Source organism: Nelumbo lutea, chromosome 5, assembly GCF_056320005.1.
Source record: "Nelumbo lutea isolate HS-2025 chromosome 5, American lotus-T2T, whole genome shotgun sequence".
Taxonomy (NCBI): Eukaryota; Viridiplantae; Streptophyta; class Magnoliopsida; order Proteales; family Nelumbonaceae; genus Nelumbo; species Nelumbo lutea.
The window spans coordinates 8,535,421-8,554,307 of record NC_142688.1 but is presented as its reverse complement, the minus strand read 5'-3'; the positions used below and the strand labels follow the sequence as shown (position 1 = coordinate 8,554,307).

General features: G+C 37.4%; 1 long non-coding RNA gene across 1 annotated transcript; it reads left to right on the top strand.

Annotated features, from left to right (window-relative positions):
- Nucleotides 1-13,964: 13,964 nt before the first annotated feature.
- LOC148850183 (uncharacterized) lies at nt 13,965-14,777 on the top strand. The gene is made up of 2 exons (XR_016099761.1): nt 13,965-14,286; nt 14,510-14,777. It is a non-coding gene; the product is annotated as an uncharacterized LOC148850183 (long non-coding RNA).
- The last annotated feature ends 4,110 nt before the right edge of the window (nt 14,778-18,887 follow it).

The window sequence follows — 18,887 nt, the reverse complement described above, 5'->3', positions numbered from 1 at the left end:
ACCAGTCGATTCGGTTTGAGTTCAATATTCTTAAAAAACCAAAAATTTTGATTCGGTTTCAATTAACTTATAAAAAAATGATGATTAACCAAACCGATCTATATATATAATAATATATATCATATATAATATTATATTTATTTTTATACTTTTTAAAAAAAATCGGCAACCACAGTTACGTGCATGTGGCATGTCCGCCTTTCCCACTTTTATTTTACCGGTAACATGCATGTCTTTTCAATTTTCCCCTTTCCCAAGTCCCAAGTCCCAACAGGCTGGTGCACACTCGTAGAGGCTGAGTGAATAAACTTGTGCGCACATAGGCCTTTCCAGTTTCTCCATTCTTCAAAAAATGAGATGCTTCACAATTTTTCCCCCTTAGAGAAAGAGAGGCTTAGTAATGGGACTTGTGAAAATTGGATATTCACAATTTTCAAGTGGTGCACACTCGTCCAGGCCACACTCTTCTTCTCAGTTTTCCCCAAATGTTAAGTAATGGATTTTCAAATTTTTTATTTCCCATTTTCCCCTTTCTCACTTTCTCACTCTTGTGACTCTTGTCTCTTCGTCTTCCCCAATCCATGTGTCTCTTTCTCTTTGAGTATGTTGTCTCTTCATCTTCCCCAATTCATGTGTCTCTCTCTTATTCTCTATTGTCTATCATCTTCGTCTCCGCCACGCCAACCATCAAACAAGTAAGCACGCAGCAACAGTGCAAGTGTGCAACGTCGGTCGCCACCTTGATTCCGCCAAACCGCCACCTCCCACTCCCAAGCTTTGTTTGACTATCTCTGCCTCTCTCATCTTCACGGCTCCGCCACCTCTCAGGCTTTCACTTTAGGCGACAACAACCACCAGGCACCAGCAAATCATCGGCCACCACTTCGCCCTCTCCAGCTCGCCCCTCTGTGATGCTTGTTCAAGCTTTTTATTTATTTTTATTTTGAGTGCAAAAAATAAAATAAAAAATTGAACCGCAGTTAACCGGTCCACTGGTTAACTAATTACATCAGTTCGGTTTCGGTTTAATTTTTAAAAGAACCGATCAAGTCAGTTCAGTTTCGGTTTAGTTTTTAAAAGAACCGATCAAGTCAGTTCAGTTCAAGAAAAAACCCCACGATTCGGTTAACCAAACTGTGAGCACCCCTAGTTAGAGTATGGCTCGTCACCGACGTCCTCTTATAGAACATCGACTATGTCGTTTTAACTTGTAGCGTTGTTTTAATTTGCAGCATCGGCAGCGCCAACATCGTCGTTGGTGACCCCAAGGAGGGTTTTGAAACCCGCGGTGTTTTGCAACTATGGTGTGGGGTAGGATAACGACGGTGACCAATGCATTGTGCCACTGCCATTGCAGCGTGGGGGAGGAGAGAGGAGAATGGTGGTGGGATTTCGAATAGATGCAGTCATTGGTTGTCATCTATTCGACGAAATTCCTAGCCCCCACCTTGCACGCCCAACCCCCACCTCATTCCGGCATGCCCACCCCCTTCCCCCCCAGCACACCCAGCTCCCCGCTTCGCACGTCCAACCCCTCCCCCACCCCTTCCACCCCATATGCCCAGTCACCCGTATGTGATGTTTAATATGTTATTCTAATGATTGCAGGTACAACAATTGTGATATGTCATCGTGAATGTGGTGTGTCCATGCAGTGGAGAGTGTGTCAAAGTCATGGCTAGGCATGGAAAGTTTGAGAACGTTGCCCAGCAGTTCAATGAGTGCCACTACTATGTAGGCTATCGGTTAGGTAATTTTGTTGTAGTTTGCCCAACATCTTCTATGTAGGTTAACATATTTTATGTTAAATAACATGTATTTGTTGTAGTTTACCCTCAATAAATGATGCAACATTTTCTTATGGAAAGATGAAAGCAATGATGTGTCTTATTACATTGGGCTATGTCGAGTGTTCACACCGAAAAAGCCTAGCAGCCAAGGAAAACGGTTCTAGGTGTGTGCAAAGCCTAAGGTAAGAAAAAATGTGTTATTCCATAATTGTTTTGTTCAATGACTTATGAAAATTCAATTATTTTTTGTATGAAGTAGGTAGCTGTAATTTTTTTTCATGGGTAACACCGTTAGATAGTGTAACCATGAAAGTAGATGATGGTTTAGGACCTTCTGGAATAAATGAAATGTCATCTAGGGAAACATTGGACGATATAGTAGCAGTTGTACAATTTGAGAATGATATTTTGGATAAGATGTCCGAATTTTGTGATAAGTTATTGAAGCATATCAAGGATTTACGCATAAAAGATGCATGATGTGGCTTTCTGATTTTGCATTAGTGTTTGAAAGTGTTTGTTTAATATATAGGGATGACTCTCACAACTCTCTCTCACTCATATGTTTTATCAAACATTTGTGAACCTTTTTTTCATATACTGTTAAGTATAATATTATAGTATGTTTATTGTCCATTTATCATTCTTAAACAAATATTACTGATGTAATATATTTGACTGCCATATGTTTAATTCCTGTCTTGGCCATTAAACAAACTGTCATATATTTGATTCACTCTCATAACAAGTTGTAATATATTTCACTCACATCCATAACCTATAAGAAAACAAATTGTAATATATTTGAACCTAATAATCCTTTGTTATACAATAGTTAGCATGATGCGGACCTCTAAGAAAACAAGTTGTCCCTTGAATCCATATTTATGAGATGAAATGGAACTAATTTAGAAAGCCCCTTCATCCAACCAAGTTATCGCTTGAATAGTGAATATTGATATAAATTGTTTATATCTCCACTATGTACCTGCAAATTATGATTTATTGGATGCATGGTATGGAATTGAGCTAATTTAGAAAGTCTCTTCATCCAACTAAACTGTCTCTTGAACAGTGAATAGTGATATAAACTATTTATATCACCACTATGTACTTGTAAATTATGATCATGGGTGTGATATAAGTTTAAGGGCACCCTAAGTTTAAATTTTGTTATATTCAAAATATACCAAATTCTAAAACATATCACAACATAGGTGTGTCAAAAATAAAACAACCATCACATCCATGTATAAGTTTAAATTATCTTATATTCAAAATATACCAAATTCTGAAATATATCACAAAGTTCAAAAAATATACCAAATTTTGAAACAACCATCACATTTATGTGTCAAAATATATCAAAGTTCAAAAAATAACACAACTAAAAATTATGTCTGAAAGAACCCAAGTCATCATATGGGTCCTCTCATGGTTGGGAGTATTCTGAAACAACCATCACATCTACGTGTCAAAATATATCAAAGTTCAAAAAATAACACAACTGAAAGTTATATGTTTGAAATAACTTATGTCATCATATGGGCCCTCTCTTGGTTGGGAGTATTATGAAACAACCATTCCCTTGAGTTTTTTGAAGTTGCTACATAAATGTCATAGACAGAACCTATGATTTGCACCAAGAATGCAACATGATACTGTTTCAACAATGCCCTGCAAACAAGCATCACATTTATTAGTGTTATTTATAATAAAAACAAAGAAAATTATGCATTAACTCAACCAAGCAAATATATACATACATTCTACCTGTCCGACATAAATGTCCACCTATGTGGGCCATCAATACCCAGAGCATCTCTTAACTCAACAAAAAACCATGTCCAACTGTCCTGACTTTCAACTTCCACTACAGAATATGCAATAGGAAATATTCCGTTATTGCCATCAATCTCTACAGTTGTGAGTATTATACCCCCTATTGCACCAGTCTTGGTGTGGTAACCATCCAGTCCAAAAATATTTATAAAACCATCTAAGAGCCCATCCCTTAAACCTGCAAGGTATATGAAGACTCTTTTGAAACCCCATATGTGTCTTATTCTGAGGCAAATGGGGCATGCAGCTTCACAACAGACCCAGGGTTGCTTGCAAGCAAGGCAGTACAATACTGAGGGAATACTGCATATGAATCTGGCTATGATCCCCTAATCCTATTAACAACCTTAAGCTTGGCCCTATGTATTTTCCTCAAGGTGACATCTATCCCAAACATTTTCCTAATTTCATACCTAAGCACATTGCTTGACATGGTAGGATCAGCCCTTAATAGTCCTTCAATCTTTGTTGACAGCCATGTATTTGTTGTCTCCCTATTTATAGTCACCCAGATACAACTATGTGTATCATTAAGGGTTTTCACTATGAAACTATTTCCATAATGGCCAAGGGATGCACGAATCCTCCAGTCACAGTCAACTACAACACACACACACACACCAGTAAATCTACACTTCTAATTTTTCTTTCTTTTGATCTTTATACCCTCCACCACACAATACTGTCTCAATGCTTGACTAAACTCCTTCACATTGGTAAACTCTATACCAACCCGAAATCTTGGTTTGGAAAAGTCAAAATCCCTTGTATTGCCCCTTTCCCTTAGATAGTCATACTCACTGATAGGCTCATAGTCAGACAAATCAACACCACCACTATCATCTACACCCTCATTACCATCATCCTCATCCGAACCTTCTTGGTCCCCACCATCATCATATGAATAATCATCACCATCATCATACAAACCCTCAAATTCCCCATCATCAACATCATGATGATTATCCAACTCCTCATCATTGCCATGGCTATTGATAGTGCACGATCTGGATGCACCTAGTTGGATAGTAGTTTGAACGCTGGTTACTGAACGAGACGAGCGGACTGCAAGAAAATATATCAGAGAATCTAGGGTGGCTAACCCGGTGAGGTCATGCTTAAGTTAGTATTCTTGTCGTGGTTGTGAGCTAAAAGGTTGGAAGTAAGAGAGCTAGAACACACTTAATCGCGTGTACCTGGGTCTTGGGGGTTTGTGCCCTTATATAGTGGAGTGTCATGGGTTTCACGAAATGTTTCCGAAAAAAATGATGGAAACACATGGTTTTTCATACAAACATGTTGTGCACCGCCGTACAACCTGCTAGAGTTTGTAGCAGAAGTCATGGAAGATGAATGCGGATCTTCTCCGCTTGAACGATGATATTCTTCTTCGCTGAACAATGATAAATAGTGTTCGGGTGGGAATAATCCTTTAATCATTCCCTCATTAAGGAAGGGTAAAAACATAAAATCAACTTTTCCATCCCGATTTAATGACAATTACAATTGTCATAAAACTCAAGGGTACCACAAGGCAATAGCTAAACAGTAGGGGTAGTTTAAGAGATTTACCCTATTTATAAATATATAATACATATTATATATATATAAAATATAATACACATATATATAATATATTTATAAAATATAAATATATAATACATATATATGTTATTTATTTATTTATAAATATATCTTTATAAATTTGTTATATTATTTATTTTTTTATAAAAAAACATGTATATATATGATGATGGAAATAATTAAAAAATATGTGTAGTTTTTGTTTTTACTTTATTTAAATTAGTATATTTTAATTTTCTTTTTCATTTGTAAAGAAAACAAGCTGGATCGGATAAGATCCGTAGATCTAGCCTATCAATAGGATTCGAATTCAAATCGAGTCCTATCAGATCCAATCGGATCTTCGGATTGGATCGGATTCAATATAAACAGTCTCAAATCATATTTGAATATACCCTTATTCAAATCCGATACAATCTGTTTGCATCCCTAGGCTCCCAAGTATTTTGTTTTTTTAAGTTGGGCCCAAATTTAACCCATATGGACCGACCCTATTTCATTATTAGCCTATCCTAGCCACATTTTTTTGGTAAAAGGCCACTTACATGCATATATACGAATACGTATGCATCATATATACAATATCTTAATTATTGGTGTTAAATAGATTTAGTTTAACTTGTTGATGTTGGGAGTGCAAATGGTTCAGATCCTGATCGTATATATCCTATCCAACCATTGTTTTTTTCCGGATTTGGATAGCCCTTTATCGGATGATCGGATAATCGGATCCGATTGAAAAAACATGTATATATTAATATGTTTATATTGCATTTTTTATAATTTTTTATAGGAAAAGTTGTCGATAGGTATTCTGTAGTTTAGGTCGAGTGCCGATTTGGGATCCTGGGATCCCAATCTTCCTGCGATTGGGCACGGAACACAGGCAAACATTCAAGCCGGCGTATAATTGGCATTGCAAGCAGCGTCGACACCACAAGCTTTGCGGACGTTGTAATTGTCATTCGGTAATGACCATAACAATTCGCACGCGTGGCCTCTCAGCCTCAGAAAATTGATTCGGCCGGTTGGGTCAATCACCAACCTCGTGTTCCTGTAATTGAATTTCGTTACTCTTCTATTGGCTTGGGATGGGTTTACTTTTCCTTGTGAGTTGGTCCAACAGATTTCCATTGGAATAATCAATGGCATCGACACCATAATTTGATAGCAAGTAGGCCACTAAGAAAGATAATCCATCCGACGATCCACCTCTCCATAGACGGTTGATCCATTATTGATGGTAAACTGGTATAGCTCACTATGATGATGCTCAAATGTGAATGCTCTTGGTGCTGGATCATATTCATCTGTCCATGATGCTAGCATCTGGTTTGTCTCCAGCTTCATGCCTGGGAGGAACGTGCTCGATGGGTTGCATTCATCATAGACGAAGCTCTGCCATATCGGGTTGTGATTCTCATTCTCTTCTCCTCCTCCTCTTCCTCCTGCCGTCAGGATAAGGTTCCCAGAATTCAAGAGCGTAGCGTTGGTGTTAATGGTTGCAATTGCGACTTTTGTAGATCAAACTACTTTTCCTTCACCATCTAAAATCTGGAGGTTTCTGTCCCCCGCGATGGTAAACACTCCATTCCTATTTGGAATTGGGCGGTCTCTGTTGGTGACCCATACAAGCGTTTGAGGAGACACACCACGATACCAAATCCCCAGGTACCGGTTGTAGGTAGAATTACTAGGAGTGAAAAGACCCCAATTCAAATCTGCCTCTGGCAGAAATGAGAGTTAAAAAAAGGTTTAGCAGATTCGGACTCTAATATAAGTTTGGGTTTTAAAAACATGGATTTGTCGCTTCCTTTATTTTGGGCTGTTGGAGGATAGGACTCCGGATCACCTGCCCACAAGAACTCTGCTCACGTCTACTCACAACACACTATCCCCGTGAATTGGGAATATCTCCCCCTATATAATACCATTTATGAGGATGAGATGTTCTCCATGCGTAGCTGTGGTGTTATTTGGGTAAGATGTGGGTAAAGTTTGTGTCGGCAAGAGATTCAGACTTGGAGGATAGCGAGCCACGAACCCTTTATTTTGGGCTCTTGGGTTTTTGTCATGAAATGATGGTGGACTATTGAGAGTTTGGGCTCTGTTTCATTTTCTTGAGAAAGAAGATGATGAACAATGTCTCAGAGTAATTTTGACATTTTCAAGAGTCTTAAATCGTACATGAGGTCACGTGATATATAGAACTGACGATTTATTAACGATAAGTACTAGATTGTCACATTTCAGAAGCTCGGGTATTAGATTGTCATGTTTTAAAGTTTTGGTACTAAATTGGCACTCGGCCTAAAGTATAGGGTAACTATCGGGAATTTTCCCTTTTTTATAAAAAAATGCATGTATATATTAATATATGTGATGAAATAGTTGAAAAGATACTTATATTTTTTGTTTTTATTTTTTCTTTTAATAATTTATTGAATTTTTCATAATTTGAATCAAATCAGATCAGGTTTGGATATCAAACATCCTTAACGGATTCTAATGATGCACAATCTGTATGCTCCTTACTGGAAGGTAGCTCGAACGTTGATTTGTTACATGGCCGATCGAATTGCAAGAAAATGGTATCAGAGGTCTCGGGGTACTTTACTCAATGTGGGCACTCCAATGCTTAAGTTAGCAAAGAGTTTGTGTAGAGAGAGTAATTGTTTTGAATGCAAGTAAGAGAGCTAAATTGCACATACCTTGTGAGGTTGGAGGTGATGCCCTTATATAGGCGAGCTGTCGTAGGTCTCACAAAACGTGTTCGAGATCACTGGCCCGTGTAACTCGAAGTTTGTTTCGCACCCAAAGATGGATTCCGTGTGAGCTGATAAGCCTTATCTGGATCCTTCCAATATTGGCGGGATAAGGATAAGGTCCGTTGTCATACGACGTGATCCCGAAGAGGTCAGAGATAGTTGGCTAGCTTCTAGAAGAGGGCTACGTGGTCCCTCAGCAATTTGGTGCATGTGAGTTCCTTAGGACCTTGGTCTTGGCCGACTGGCCCAAGGTGACTTGGCCTGTTGAAGTGTCCAGAAATGTTAAGATGTCTCCTAATCGACAAGTCCCTCCTCCTGACAACATGTTAACAAGTCAGGCCAAATTACCCTTCATTATATTCGATTCGAGTCATCATTAGTGATATTCAATCGGACTGGATTCGAATATGATCAAATCCATTTGTATCTCTAATCCATGTGACCATTCAAGCTCGGCCCAACCCATGTATAAGGGATATATATATATATTAATACGATTGGGATGCTCTCCTTATACAACAAATGGAATCTATTCGTGTAAGTAGATTCCCATGTGAGAGCACCCCTATCCTATTAATTACAATTATTATTATTATTATATATTTAATAAATATATAATTAGTGATTATAATTAATAATTACTGTTATTATAAATATTGTTAATAAATAGATATTTACTTTAATTTTGCTTTAAATTAAAATGATAAATATTCTTATTAATAAATGTTGTTAGTAAACTTAGTAATTATTGTTATATTAAAAATAATTGAAAACGTTATTAAAAGTATTGTTATTTATTATTTAATAAAATATTATAATTACTATTATTGATAAATACTATTAAATTAATTTAATTTTGGTAATTATTAATTTAATGAATATTGTTAATAAATCTTATTCATAATTTAATATTTACTTTTATATTAAAAATAACTAAATAACATTATTAAAACTATCATTAATGATTATTTAATTAAATAGTATAATTACTTACTATTATTGATAAATGTTGTTAATAACATTCTAACAACCGATGGTTCGACCGTCCAGTTTGAACGGATGGACTGTTCTGACAACAAAAATTATAAGCAAAAAATTAGAGAACCATTCTGGCCAGTTGATCATTTGACTTGAACAGATGGTCCATTCTGACAACAAAAATTATAGGCAAAAAGCTGAGTTTGTGAGGTCCATTAAATAGTATCATACGTGTTATGTCATTTGAGCGTGTGACTCATACAACCCGAAAATGGAACCGTTCTGGCCACTGGTTTATGGGTTAACGGTTCGATTGTTCGGTTCTAACAGATGGCCCGTTCTGACAACAAAAAATTCCAAAACCATTCTAGCCATCAGTTTTCGGGTCGATGGTTTGATCATCCAATTCGAACAAACGACCCATTCTGACAACAAAGATTACAGGCAAAAAATTGAGTGTGTGAGGTCCATTAAACAGTATCATACGTGTTATGTCATTCGAGCGTGTGACTCATACGACCAAAAAATGGAACCGTTATGGCCATTGGTTTTCGGGTTGACGGTTCGACCGTCCAGTTTGAATGGATGACCCGTTTTGACAACAAAAATTTTAAAAAAGGCCAAAAACCATTGAATGGGTCAACGGGTCAATGGTTCGACCTTTCAGGTCAATGGGTCGTTGACTAATTCAACATTTTTTGGCTAGGGACCGGGATTGGGGTAAAACGGAACTGGTTGCCTGGATGGTACTCAAATAAAAAAAAAGAAATGGATGACCCGTTTTAACAAAAAAATTTATAGGCAAAAAATTGAGTGTCCGAGGTCCATTAAACAATACCATGTGTTATGTTATTCGAGCGTGCGACTCATACGACATGCAGACGGAACCGTTATGGCCACCGGTTTTTGGGTCAATGGTTTGACTATTCAGTTTGAACGGATGGCCTGTTCTGACAACAAAAATTAAAAAAAAAAACAAAAACAATTGAATGGGTCAACGGTTCGACCACCTGGGTCAATGGGTTGTTGACCGATTAAACGATTTTTTACTAGGGACTAAGATTAGGATAAAACGGAACCGGTTGCTTGGATAATTCCCAATAAAAAAACAAAAAAATGGCCAAAAACCATTATTGGAGTTAACGGGTCGACAATTCAACCGCTCAAGTCAAAAAATTGTTGACTGGTTCAACAATTTTGACAAAATAGTGATCAAAAGATAAAGTTCCATTCCAATCCTTGCGAAGTAGGGTCCCTCCGCTAGTACATGTTTATTGAGAGTAGGACTTTATTAGGAGAAAAACGTCTTTGTGAGCCCTGTTTTTTGTTTTGAAAAGGCATAAACAATTTGTTTTTGTTTTAGAAAATGATACACGTTTAATAGGACCATCAACACAATGTTAAAAAATAATTTTTTTAGCATTGTGATTATATATATAATATGATATTAAATAATCAAATGAAAACATGTAGCAGATATACGAATTGGTTTACTGCACCTCATAAAAAATAATTTTTTATATAATGTCAACTTATATTTACACATTCCACACGTGCTAATGCTATTGCATACCCATGCACTACTGTCCTTTAAACCATATATTAAAAAACAAATCTTTTTTGTTTCAGTTTTGGAAACAAAAACACAGGTATAACCAATAACATGTTCAGGAAAAAAACAACACCATGTTCTTTTTTCCCTACTACAGTTTTGTGAATGATCGTTTTCAAACCAGCCGATTTTACTTTATGCTTTGGACTAAGGGTGTCAATAGACCGGTTTTGGATTGGATCCCGTCCAATTCAAAATTAATTTGGACGGATTGGACAGACCAACAAGACATTGGATTGGATCAACCCAGTCCAAAATATTTATTAGATTGGATTGGACCTGGTCGGTGCATAATAAATTTATATTGGATTGGGTTGGATTAAGCCAATATCTGATCCATTGATATAATATAAGAATATATGTGTCAATAGACTAGGTTTAGATTGAAACCAATCAGAATCAAAATGAATTTGAACAGATTGAACGGTCTAGACATTGAATTGGACCGATCCAAAATATTTATTAGATTTAATTGAACCTGATCCATTTATAATGAACTCACATTGGACAGGATCGAATTGGACCAAATCCAGTCCAAATGACACCCCTACTTTGGACTGTCAAGAAAAACAATCACTTTATAGAGAATTCGGATGGGTCCTCACATCTCCCCATGATCCAAACTCCATTAAAGAACACCCCCTAAATTTTTACTTCAGTTTTAGGTTTGTTTATTCAGTTCCCTTCTTTATTGAGGGTTGAGGACATATTTTTGTTTTCCTTGCTATTGTGGAAACTATCTCCATTGGTGCTTTTCATGATTGCACGTGTCCTATTGTGAATTGTGATGCAATGACCAAACTCGTTTACTTTGTTGCATGTCCACCAAATATAGAATCCTGTGCAACATGGGTAGGTGTGTATGGATTAGTTAGGTTTGGTCTTATGTCAGAACCTAGACCCGACCTTGTAGAGGTCGCCAAAAACTTGGAAACTAACTTACCGTACGAGGATCAGTTTCAATGTTGGTTTTATCCTTGGTGGTTCCAATATTAGTAAACTTGACTTTCAATAATAATAATAATGATGGTGGTTAAATTGATTAATTAGTATATTAGCATTATTTATCATATATATTCAAATACTAGTAAGTGTATGCATACTTTATACATGATAATTCTATATGATGATGATAATAATAATAATATATTTAAAGTTGTCTATAAAATCCATGCATTTTTTTTTTAATTTTTTGTTTTTCACTGTTAATCAAATGCATAGTAAGGGAAAATCTATAATGCGAGAAAGATATGGTATGGAAAAAGTTTTGACCAATCAAAACTCACCCATTAATTTTGATAAATCACACTTTATTCACTACTACTTTTAAGATTCTAGTTAATTGATAAGTTATTTTTCAGATATCATCTTTTCATATTATGCTGCAAAGCTTTGAGTATCTTTGACAAGCCTACCAGCTTGACCAACCAGACTATTCTTTTTATAATGTTCTATCCTCTTATGTATCTTCATTTGTTCATTTATAAAAAAAAAATGTAAGATTTAAAAAGAGGGAATTGAATGAGGTAAAAAACAATAGTTCAAATTATATTTTAAATCCCACGATTAAATAGGGATTAAATTCACAAAATGGGCATTTTAGTTAAAAGAAAGTTTCACAATCTTATTCATATTTTTAATAATAGTGTAAATATAGAATTATATTTATGTTCATTTTTTTTCTATAAATTTTTATTTATATGTGTGTAAAAATAATTCTATTATGTACACTTATTTTTTTAATATGATAAATATATTATATTGTACATTTTTCCAAATGTTTTTTTTTATATTTTATTAATTTTTATTATTTAATTACGACAATAAATGTTGCCACATTTGACCCAAAAGTTAAACTATTGATCTCTACCAAATGGGAAAATAATTTCATTCTTGATTGGTTTTAGATTATGTAATTCATCTTCATCACTAATAAAAATAATTATTATTTATTACACTTGTTTTTTAAAATTGGTTAATAATATATCACAAACTGTCTAACTTTTTCTACATTTTTGTAACATTCTATATTTATTTATATTTAAAAATTTTATTATCTGATTATGACTTCAATGGCTGACCAATTTTATTCGGATGGTTGAATTGATTAGTCATCACTTGGACAAATAAAGGTTTCATCTTTATGTTTTAAAATATATGGGTTTTATATTGCTAAAATTATTAGACATTGATATAATTAGTAACATTTATTAATGAAAAAATATCTTAAACATGTGATTTAATAATAGAGAACGAGAGCTAATACCTTAAATATAAGACTTAAGGAGAGGGGATTAAATGAGGTGAAAAGCATTAATTGAAATTACATTTTTAACCCCCATAATTGAAAATTGACTAAATACACAAATATGGGCATTTTAGTCAAGAAAAGTTATAGGACTTAATAAGAGAGAATGGTAGTTAATACCTTAAATATAAGACTTAATGAGGGGGGATTAAATGAGGTGAAAAGCATTATTGGTTGAAATTACATTTTCAACCCTCATAATTAGATATTGACTAAATACACAAATATGGGCATTTTAGTCAAGAAAAGTTTTACACTCTCATTTGCTCACCCCTAAATGGGTAGGGTGGGGCATTGGACTCTAGAACTGGCTTGAATGGCATTTGGTTCAAAAAATTTGGAACTATACCTATTTAGTAACAAATTGGGTACATAGGGCCAGTTCAAGGCTTATCTAAGGTTAATTCTATCCAATTTCAAGTAAAACCTACCCATTTGCTCACCCCTAAATGTGGGTACACATAATGCACATTTGTCTTTGCGTGGTGCAAGTGGGTCACCCACAAACCACAAGCCCCTAACAAGTATTATTTCCAAAATAAAAGTATTTTTTTTTTAATTTTTGTATTAAATACACTATTTTTATGCTGATATGGGATCGAGCTCTTAAAATTACTAAAAAATAGTGGAGTGATCATGGGCTGGATGGGCAACGCAGAGCCCTTACTAGACCCCAAGCCTGAAATATAAGCCCGGGCCAAACTAGATTCCAAGCTTACAACTTAATATAAATTATCAAATATATCACCATCGTCTTCATCGTTATCATAAGCCTTATCATAATTCCCAATTATGAATCTTTTTTCGTTAATCCATTCGATTTACTGGCATTGTTAAAAACATTTACCACCTTTATGATACTAAATTACTAATTGGTTAACGCAAGTCTTTCCAATATCAAGACTTTATCAGACCAAGCCCTTGGACTGTAAAAGACTATTCATATTAAACACTTACTGATCTTAATTTCAACATTTGTCTTGTAAATGGCTAATGCCATTAACTTAAGCAAGGTTTAATATCTAATGGTGCCATTAACTAATTGGTTAATGTATCTTTGGGGAATATTCATTTTTGCGTGTTTGTTTCAAAGGAAAATCTGGGAAATGAAATGAAAGGAAACATTAGGGATGCAGGTTCCCAAAAAAGTATAGGCAAATAGGTGAGAAACTATTGTCGAGAGCCCTTTCATAGACATCGTCTCCTTCCTTCGAGCCGTCCAATGGTCACATCTCCGACATCACCTCCGGTGTTCTCATTGAATGGTAAAGTTTAGATCCGGCACTATCTCATCATTATCATTATTTTTGATGTCGTTTTTGACATATTCCATTGAATGGGTTCCCCTCGAAATCTCACCACTGGCTCCCTCCGTCCTTGGTCATTCAGATCTCACCATCGAAGGTAAGCTTAGATCTGACATGTTTGAACCAGATCTAGCTTCTAGGCGAACATGCATTTGAGTTTGTTTGCCCAGAGCTCTAGATCTGGATTCTGGAATATGTTTGTTCAATTTGGAGTTTGTTCTCAGTCATGGTAGTCTAGCTTTAGATTCCAATATTTTTTTTGGTTTCAGTTGATCTTAGATCTAATATTTTGTGTTGTTATATATATTTTTTTGCTCCAGGTCATCACAAACAACAAAATAGGTGATTTCGACTTAAGGTAACACATTCTATATTTTTTTGTAATTAGTTTCTTTCACTACCCTGTTAGGAGTTTAATGGGTTTCTTTCACTACCCTGTTTTTTTCTTAGAATGTTAATTTACAGTACAATTCATTGATTTGGAATAAACTTGCCTTCTTCACCTACAAAATAAGATTTTCCCTTGATTGAATAGTACTAGATCATGTGGTATCAAGTTCCTTTGATTGAATAAGATTTTCCCTTTGCCAAAATTACATGTTCATGTAGTCGACCATGCCATGCCATTGACGGAGGTGAGAAAGGATGACAAAATTGGTTTAATATGTTTCCTGTAAAATTTTCTTAAAAAACAAACACACCATAAAAAAAAAAAAAAGAATGTTTCTCAGGAAACAAACACTAGATGCAAAAATGGAAAAAAATATTCCTTTTTCATTCCATTATTTCTCATTCCATTTTTTCTCAAAAACCAAACGGACCATACAGTTTTTTTTAGCTTTTTATTTTTGGACTTTTCTAGTGAAAACTTGTTTTTTTCCCTTCATTCAGAAGCTTATCCCAAGGACCCTTTGCGTGGTGGCTGGTGGGTGCGTGGGTGGAGAAGGGTAAAAAGAAAACCCGTAGACAACACTATTTAAGTAAATGCAACTTGGGTGGCCGGCCGGCCCTATTAATTAGTCTGGAAGAAGGTTTAAAAAAGAAGGTAAATCAGTTGACTCGAGTGAAGCAGTCTATTTATAATATTAAAAAAAGGTACAGTGTAAATTACATACGGTCTCGCCTAAATTAGTTTGGAATAGAAGTTAAAAAAAAAAGGTAAGTCAATTTACTCGAGTGTACCCTTTTTTATGTATGGACCCATTTCACTGTACCTTTTTTTAATATTATACGCTGAGCTTTCAGTCATAACAATTAAATCCATCTGAACTTTGACCCATCTTCACTGTACAGACCAACAAGACATTGGTAATGCAAATGATTTGCCCCTGTACAGACCACTGTACTTTGACCCATCTTCACTGTACATTAAATCCATCTCAACTTTCATTTATAACAATTACAATGACCCATCTTCAACCTCATACTTATACTTTGCCCCTGCTCTGTTAAAGAATCTTAGGCTGTGTTTAGTTGCAATGCAAATAGATTTGTACTGATGTAAAACTGTGGTAATGTAAATGATTCAAGAGTAAATTCTGATCTATTATTGTTTTAAATTTTAGCCTATTTTTTTTTATTGCATTACAAATCAAATAAATTAAGACATAAAACAAAATTAAATGAGAACTTGCAGTTTTTGTACTATTTACACTAGTACAAATGCATTGGTAGTGCAAATAAAATTGCACTGCAACCAAACACAGCCTTATGGTAAAGATGAAATTACAAAAGTTTCCATTCTTTTATTTGTATTTGTTGATATATTTGTCAATTTTTTTTGTGCTACATTTTTTTTTTGTTTTTTACAGTATTCAATATTTTCCTTTTTATGTTTTGTACAATTTTATTTTTTCTTTTTGTTTTATTTTCCTATTCTTGTTCATTTTTGTTATATTTTCTCCATCAAATTCTCTGTCAAATTTCTATAAAATGGTATCATATAAGGGCCGTTTGAAATTTTAGAAATGTTAAAACATATACAACCACCATATAAAAATCTTTATTGAAATTAAACGACGAGGAAAAGTGCTGGGATCTAAAAGATGGATGATAGGGGATCAAATGTCACTTAGACTTAGCCCCAAAAATAAAGGTTGGTAGTCCGTAAATTACCAAAAATACCAACCCGTCTATAAGCTAAGCCGACTTACCTTTCCTAAATCGGGACCACAGAAATGATAAACACGCCAACAAACTGAACAATCCATGGATTTAATGGGTGGACAACCTGCTAGATGTTAGAAACTGCGCAAATCAAACTTGATGGAGCGCGATCCAGTTGGTCTTAGCTGTCCACTGCCTTGCTTTCGAACGAGGTAGCAGGGATCCTGAAACGGGAGAGATGGGAAAGCTCCTGGGGAACCCGGTGTAGAGGCTCCGAAGCTCAAGTTAGAATCTTTCAAAAGCAAGGTAATACCAGATAGCGCAAAGTTTTTGCATACCTCTGTTGTCGGGGGGGCAGGGGGCTCTTATAGTCGCTTCGCGTACTCGTCCCGAGGCCCTTGTCAGATCGGGTATGATTACTCTTGCGCTTGTCAACTCGGCTGTCGTCCCTTCTGCTGAGACAGAACCGTCACTGCCTAACCGTCTAACTGGAGATGGCGGCGTCAGTGGCGGTGGCAGGTGGCCGTTTAGAGTGCTGCTGCCAAAACGTCAGATCCCAAGTCAGTCAGGCGTGGCGCCCTCGGGCACGGAATTCCCTGGTGCCAGGCATGGTACGACTTGTTTGGCTTTGGTGCCTAGAAGATGATGCGAAGTGCTGAGCGAGGCGGTCTTGAGCTCGGAGGTATCCCAAACTGTAACAAGGTGGGTCAGTTCGGCGAAGTGTGTCCCGAGCTGTTACAAGGTGGCAGTTCGGCGAAGTTTACCCCGAGCTGTTACAAGGTGGTAGTTCGGCGAAGTCTACCCCGAGCTGTTACAAGGGCAGTTCGGCGAAGTCTACCCCGAGCTGTTACAAGGTGGTAGTTCGGCGAAGTCTATCCCGAGCTATTACAAGGCGGTCAGTTGGGCGAAGTCTATCCCGAGCTGTTACAAGGTGGGTTAGTTCGACGAAGTGTGCCCTTGTTCCTGCCTAGGCTTGACCCCTTTTGCCGAGCTGTCGTTTCTGCCACGTGTCTCATAATAAAGAGGTCGGGCCAAATTTTCCTTTATCAATTGCCCCCCACTCCTTGCGCCGAGGGCCTTGCCATGGTGCGGGGAGTTTTCACGAGGTGGTTGTAGATTTGTCCCGTCCTTCAAACCTTCACTGTATGAGACACTTTTGCTAGGGTTTTTTCGGTTTTCGAGAAGGCTGGAAACGTGCCTTACTCAAGAATGCTGGTGGTTGTGACCGTGCGTTTTAAATTTCAAACCAACTCGCGCCGCTGGAACGTGACAGCAAGCCATTTCAAAAAGGCACGCCACTGCTGTACGTAAGCCGTCGACTGTCAGGGAGATGTGCGGCGCGTCAGATTCGAAAAGACGCGTGTCGAAGCGACGTCGGTTTCAAAAAGACGTGCTGACGTTTCGCTTTTTTCGGAAAGATGTGCGCCAATCACGTCTCGACTTTAAGGGTTGCGCGGTTGGTAAGAACGTGGGCCGTCGGATCGTCTTCAGTCTGCACGGTCGATTCTTGGTTACTGTAGCTATAAATAGTGGGGGACCCCGGTTGGTTTGTCACTTCTGCGGTTGTCTATCGAGTTCGCGTCCAACCTTCCAACTCGCGTCTCTCTTCCAGCTCGCGTCAAGGCTGGTTATACAGTCTTCACGGTTTTTTAGCTTGTTCTTCAAACTTTCCGGTGAGTACTTTCTTGAATCTATCTTTTCCCCAATGTCTAGCTTTGATAGCTCAGACGATTCTTCGAGTAGGGCCGACGTAGGTTCCACCAACCGAGCCGTGTCCCCAGACTGCCTCAGTGACCCCGAGGTGGAGTTTGAAGACTATGAACTAGTGTGCCGAGTTGCTTCGGGCAGTTTGGCGTCTACCTCCCGCCGAGGTCGGATGCTAGACAGGTTTGGTCCTTCGACCATGACGCTTGAGGGGCTTCAATCCATACTTCTGTCCTACAATCTTCCTGGGGGGTACACATATTTCATTCCTTCGGGTAGCTTTCCTTGGGAACACGGTCCCAACGAGATCGTGATTTTTCGAGAGCAGCTCGCCGCAGGGTTGCGACTTCCTTTCCATCCCATCCTCGTCGAAGTCATAAACCACTTCGGTGTCACCATTGGCCAGCTTCATCCGAACTCTATTCAGAACCTGGTGGGGACGATATCCCTTTTTTGCGAGCAGAATTTCCTCTTGGACTTAGAGATATTCTCCTCTATCTTGATGCTCAAGAGACAGGTGGGTCCTCTTCCTGGGGGGAGACGGGCGTATTACCTTACTCCTCGCCAGGGTATTAAGCTTCTGCACGATCTCCCTAACAAGGTCCCGGCGTGGAAGCGGGACTACTTCGGCGTGCGAAGTGCACAAGGATGGCCCTTTCAGACCGGGTGGGGTGAGGCCGCTCCCGACTCGGGCGTAACTCTTGATAAAGAGACGGTGAAGGGTCTCCGGCAGTGGGCACGGCAAGGCTTAAAGTGCCACCACTACTTAACGGAGGCTAAGCTTTTTGCAGCCGACCTGAGTTCGGGTAGGTTTCTGGCTATGCGGTTTCTTGCTTGCTCTGCTCCTTCATTTTTTCTGATGTCGAACTCGTTCTGCAGGTGTGATGG